This window comes from Cervus canadensis, chromosome 29, assembly GCF_019320065.1.
Source record: "Cervus canadensis isolate Bull #8, Minnesota chromosome 29, ASM1932006v1, whole genome shotgun sequence".
NCBI classification, from domain to species: Eukaryota; Metazoa; Chordata; class Mammalia; order Artiodactyla; family Cervidae; genus Cervus; species Cervus canadensis.
In genome coordinates this window covers 35,512,126-35,518,972 of record NC_057414.1, presented here as the reverse complement: position 1 = coordinate 35,518,972, position 6,847 = coordinate 35,512,126, and positions in this window count along the sequence as shown.

The window sequence follows — 6,847 nt, the reverse complement described above, 5'->3', positions numbered from 1 at the left end:
TGAAGAGTTCTATACTCTTTACAATTCTATTATTTTCCTCTAATTCTTGCACTGTTCACTTACGAAGACTTTCTTATCTCTCCTTGCTTTTCTCTGGAGGTCTGCATTCCATTGGGTATATCTTTGCCTTTATCTTTTCCCTTTAACTTTTCTTATTTTCTCAGCTGTTTTTAAGACCTCCTTAGGCAACCACTTTTCCTTCTCATATTTTTTTTTCCTTGGGGATGGTTTTGGTGACCACCTCCTGTACAATGTTATAAACCTTCATCCATAGTTCTTCAGGATACCAGATCTAACCCCCTTGAATCTATTTTTCAGCTCCACTGTATAATCATAAGGATTTGATTCGAGTCAAAGCTGAATGTTCTAGTGGTTTTCCTTACTTTCTTCAATTTAAGCCTGAATATTGCTTGCTTCTGCCTAAGCCTTCTGCCAGATCACCATCCACCACTCCCAGTGGGTGTGGAGCAAAAACACACAAATTGAGGACTGTTGCCCTGGGCTTTTGCTTGGCGATTCATGTGTATAGGTGTGTGAATGTGATCAAGTCCCTTAACCTCAGTTTTCTCATCTGGAAAATGGGCACCATGATGATAACTGGACCTTCTAGATTGCATGTGTGCCTGCTGAGAAAAAGTGGCACTGAGAGGGCTTTCTGGGTTCCTGAGTCTGGAACAAATATGAATTATCATCCCACCCGGGGAGAAGGGAATCTTCTGTTTTGAGGTTATGGCTGACATCCCCAAGGCTAAATATTGATTCAAACTAAATGACCTCTATTTCTGAACCATGGCACAGAACTCTGACTGAGTCGATGCTTCTGTTTTCTGGGCTCCAACAAGAGCTAATGATTACTGGCTCAGATTACTCCCTTACAGCCTTACCTGTCAGCCTTTCCTTGTCAACTACTTCTAGCCTGAAATTGCAGTGCACAGAGAGTTGTAAGGCTTTTGGTGTCTTGTCAGTTTCCCACATCTCCAGCATAGCAACAACTAGCTGTTATGGCTACTTGTCATAGCAACAACTATGGCAACCTGTACAGTCCAATCTCAGCCTGTTAAATGAAACTGTCCCCATTTGGTCCCTCATGTTGAAATTACCTACAGCTGCCTTAGAAACCTTCCTATGCTTGCAGTTTAACGAAGAAACATGTGTGGACCACATCTAGTTTTCTTTCCCAAGCATGATTCCAACCATGCAGTGAAGTAACCAGACACTGACTCATCTAACCACCCACAGGAATTGGCAAAAGCAATCCACTAATCGTGCATTTCTTGCTTGCCCCAAAACACCACTGAAGAAATCTGCTGCAACAAACAGATATGTAAGCATGTACACTCCAGAAGGGACACTTTTTCTGGATTCGTTTTCCACCTAGTGCACACCACATGTCTCGACCTCCAGAAGCTGGTCACCTGCAATTTGCAGACTCAGCCCACTCCAGTTTCCTTCCACACCCCTCAGTGAAATCTAGAGCACACACTCAGTCAAAGCTCTCACTCCTGCAAAAAAGAGTTTCTTGTTTTTTTATAAATCAATGTTTGGTAACACATTCAATATCTTGTGCTCCTTGCCTTGGATTCAAGGACCTGCACCAGAGTATGGAAAGCCTCCCCTTCCACCTAAATCTTTCTCCACTCCTACCAGGGCCAGAGGCTTCACTGGACCCTCTGTTCTCATTGGGATTGTTCAGTTACTAAGTCATGTCTGACTCTTTGTGATTACATGTATGGCAACAGAGCAGGCTTCCCTGTCTTTCACTATTTTGTGGAGTTTCCTCAAACTCATGTCCATTGAGTCGGTGATGCCATCTCACCATCTCATCCTTTTGATCCCTCTCCTTCTGCCTACATTCTTTCCCAGCATCACGGTCTCTTCCAATGAGCTCGCTCTTCACATCAGATGCCCCAAGTGTTGGAGCTTCATCTTCAGCATCAGTCCTTCCACTGAATATTGCTCTGCCACTTCCAAAACAAAACTCATGTTTCCAATCATCTAACAAAATTGAACATTGATAAAGTTTAATAGAAAAGGGATCTTGTCCTCTGGGAAATCCCAGCATTGCTGCCCTGCCTTCCTCTTACCATTCTCTCCACCTGGCATAGAATTGCTTCCCTACAGCTTCTCCAGCTTGAAACAGCCTGCCGACCCATCATTGTCAGCTATCCAGGAATCGTTCCCTCCTCCTTCCCCAAAGACTTCTGCTGCTCCCTGATTGCCCTCTGTACATCAGTTCAGTTCAGTCTCTCAGTCATGTCCAACTCTTTTCTATATCATGGGGTGCAGCACGCTAGAGTTCGCTGTCCATCACCAACTCCCACATCTTGCTCAAACTCATGTTCATCAATTGGTGATGCCACCCAACAATGTCATTTCCTGTCTTCCCCTTTGCCTCATGCCTTTAATATATCCCAGAATCAGGGTCTTTTCTGAAGAGTCAGTTCTTCCCATCAGGTGGCCAAAATATTGGAGGTCCAGCTTCACATTGGTCCTTACAAAGAATATTCAGGACTGATTTCCTTTAGGATGGACTGGTTGGATCTCCTTGCAGTTCATGCGACTCTCAAGAGTCTTGTCCAACACCACAGTTCAAAAGCATCAGTTCTATGGTACTCAGCTTTATTTATGGTCCACATCCACTCCCGACTTCTGGAAAAAGCCACAGCTTTGACTATACAGACGTTTAGTTGTACAGGAATGTCTCTGCTTTTTAGTATGCTGTCAAGGTTTTTCATAGCTTTTTTTCAAGGTTCATGTGTCTTTTTTATCCACAGCTGCAGTCATTATCTGCAGTGATTTTGGATCCCAGCAAAAGAAAGGCTGTTACTGTTTTCATTGTTTCTCCATGTATTTGCCATGAAGTAATGGAACTGGATGTAATTATCTTTATTTTTTTGATCTGTACATACCACATCAAGGCCATCTGCAAGAAAATGAAATGCAAAAAGGCAAAATTGTTGTCTGATCAGACCTTACAAATAACTCAGGAAAGAAGAAAAGCAAAAGTCAAAAGAGAAAAGAAAGACATACCCATGTGAATGTAGAGTTCCAAAGAATAGCAATAAGAGATTAAGAAAAAGCCTTCCTAAGTGATCAGTGCAAAGAAATAGAGGAAAACAATAGAATGGGAAAAACTAGAGATCTGCTCAAGAAAATTAGAGGTAGGGAAAGAACATTTCATGAAAAGATAGGCCCAATGAAAGCCAAAAATGGCATGGATTTAACAGAAGCAGAATATATTAAGAAGAGGTTGAAATAATATATAGAAGAACTATACAAAAAATATATTAATGACCCAGATAACCACGATGGTGTGATCACTCACCTAGGGCTAGACATCCTGAAATGTGAAGTCAAGGGGGCCTTCAGAAGCATAACTATGAGCAAAGCTAGTGGAGGTGATGGAATTGCAGTTGAGCTATTTGAAATCCTAAAAGATGATGCTGTGAAAGTGCTGCACTCCATATGCCAGCAAATTTGGAAAACTCAGCAGTGGCCACAGGACTGGAAAGGTCATTTTCATTGCAATCCCAAAGAAAGGCGATTTCAAAGAATGTTCAACTACCACACAGTTGCACTCATCTCAAATGCTACCAAAGTAATTTCTCCAAGAAAGTCTTCAACAGTACATAAACTGTGAAATTCTATATGTTCAAGCTGGATTTAGAAAAGGTAGTGGAACCAGGGATCAAATTACCAACATCCACTGGATCATAAAAAAAGCAAGAGAATTCTAGAAAAACAGCTACTTCTGGTTTATTGACCATGCAAAAGTCTTTTACTGTGGATCACAGCACACTGTGGAAAACTTACAGAGATTGGAATACCAGCCCATTTTACATGCCTTCTGAGAAATCTGTATGCAGGTCAAGAAACAACAGTTAGAACTGATCATGGAACAACAGACTGGTTCCAATCGAGAAAGGAGTACGTAAAGGCTGTATATTGTTGAAAGAGTCAATTCCTAGGCAGATTGATAAGAAGTCCAGGGGTCCCCAAGGAGAGAGGTGTCTGGAATTCTCAAGGAGGAAGAAATGACAAACTTTTTTTGTCCCTGTACATTCCTTAGGATTATATAACAATAATGTATCCTGCTTGAGGACAGTCTCTGGAAAAAAAAACAAAAAAAACAAAACCTTCCAGCTAATCCTGTTATATTAAGGTGTAAATTATGGCAGTAGATCTATTGAGGTCTTTACAACATCCAGACATTATTTTCATTCACAGTAATAAATAATTAACGAGTATATAACTCCATGGCTAACACTAGCAAGGGGGTACTCTTTCTGCCCCCTTCTGATGCCTATGTCAGTAGTTTTCTCTATCTCCTTTATACTTTAATAAAACTTTATTACACAAAATCTCTGAGTGACCAAGCCTCATCTCGGGCCCCGGATTGAATTCTTCTCCTCTGTAGGCCAAGAATTCCAGCATCTTTTCGTGGTTCAGCAACAACCTTTCATCTTGGGGGGATTCTTCAGGACAAGGTAAGGATGCTTGGAGCTCTAGTTCCTTGTTCTCCTAGCGAACACATTTTCTGCTCTCCTTTACTAACTCTATGGTGTGCTTGTGTGAATGAATGACACACCCTGCACAAAGCACGTGTGGAGCCCTGCTCTGCGGTTCCGTGGCGACTTCACACAGCTTATGGCAGATACCTGTTGGGGGTTTATACCGACCTGCCAATGCAAAGAGGCACCCGTGGCTCCTTTGGGGGACCCACCAGAAATGGGCAAAGCTCTCCTTTTTGGTCTGAACTCTCCTTTTTGGTCAAACTTTTCGGTCTCTTTGACCATTTCAGAACTCCTTGGAATTAGAAGTACTAACTTAATTTGTCAGATCATAGACTGTCAAGGGACTTGTGATCTATGCTATTACTGTGTACGATGACTTCAGTCCCAAACTTGGATTGGAAGTCAGGAAGCGCCTAGCCTTGCTAGGCATGGAAAGTTTGGAAGCTAGATGGAGCTCTGGCTTCAAGAGCATCTCTGAAGTTAAATGTTACTCAGACTGGAACTGCAATGGGGTTTTTTCCTTTGGTAATGCTGGTTCCTAGTGGACCAGAGTAGACTCTTATGCTGGTGTGGTGATGCTTAAGAGGCTCTTATATTGATGTGGTGAGGCTTGGAAGGAATATCTCAGTTTTATGTTCGTATCGGTGTCATGCACAGGCACTTAGGTGACAAGAATGTTTCCCCCAGCAGTTTAGCCTGGGAGGCATTCTGGAAGGTTACTCTGATTGCACCCCAGGTGGCATCAGAGGCGAGCAAGGTTTTAATAGTGAGGACCTGGCCATCAGTCAGGGGTGCCATCAGGTCTACCCCTGGTGCATCTCCACCCCGTCTAGGTGATAGAACTGGAAAGGACAAGTATGTCACCTGCGTCGGTAAGGGACAGATTAAGTCTGACCAGGAAAGAAAAGCTCTGGTGTAAAATCTATCTATCCCCCCATCTAGAACAGGCAAGGATGCCTCTGGTAGAAAGAGGGTGCTGGTCGCTTTTTTCTCCTGTCTTACAGATGGGAGCTAAGAATTACAGCCTCACTACTTTGAGCTGTATCCTGAAAAACTGGGATATATTTGATCCCCAGGGCTTAAAGAAGACACACCTGGTCTTCCTATGCGATACTGCATGGTCATAGTATCCATTGGAGGACAGCGAATGGTGGCCGGTTGGAGGGTCTCTTAAGTATAATACTGTTTTACAATTAGACCAGTTCTGTAGGAAACGAGGAAAATGGGTAGAAGTTGCATATGTGTTGCCCTTTTTCTCTCTGCAAAATAAGCCAGACTTAGGTCCTGAGGGTATAGATTTGGGTGTGACACCTTCAGCTCCCTCCTGTCCTCCTACTTTGCTAGATGAGATGGCGGACAGGAGATGAAGAGATAAAGAAAAGGAGGTTTCTCCAATCTATCCCTGGGATCATATGCACCCAGCAGCCAGAGAGACTGAGGAACAGCCACACAAGCTGTTGCCTTTTGGTGAAGCACTCACCAGGAGAAATAATCAGCCTATGAGAGTTAATAAGCCTTTTTCTTTTCAAGAAATACAAAAAATCTAGGAGGATCTGGGAGACTATTTAGAGGACCCAGAAAACTATATTAGAGCTTTTAAAGGTGTTACTCTGCTTTATGACCTTACTTGGAAGGATGTGATGTATGTCTTGGGACAAACGCTGACTCCCGACTCAAAGATTTGAGTTCTGGGGAAAGCCGTTGCTTATGGAGATGAGTGGTTTGGTAATGAATCAGTAGGGAAGAGGGAGGATGAGATAACTGCCCTCCCCACTGGAAATCAGGCGGTCCCAACTACAGAACCAGACTGGGACTACAACACAGCTAAAGGAGGATGGGATCAGAGTCATTTTGTCAGATGTGTTATTGAAGGACTCAGGCAGGCACGTGCAAAGCCTTTAAACTATGGCAAATTGGCAGACATAGAACAGGAGGAGAAGGAAGCTCCTGGTAAATTCCTAGATAGACTGAGAGAAGCCCTTCGCAGATTCACTGAGATTGATCCTGAAAATGAAGAGGGACAAGTGATCTTAAAGGATAGATTTCTCACTCACTCGGCTCCAGATATCCACCGTAAGCTATTAAAATGGGCGTATGGACCAAATCAGTCTTTACATACTCTGTTACAACTGGTTCAGACAGTCTATTATGGTAGGGAAAATGAGGAAATGAAAGAAAGGCAGAAAAAGACAAAGGAACAGGCAGAAGTCCTTGCAATGGCTATGAAAACCGTTCTTAAACAGCCTGAGAAAATTACACAGAAGGACCCAGGTGAAAAGGGATGGATTTGCTATTAATGTGGAAAGACGTGGCATCTCAAGCGGGATTGCCCT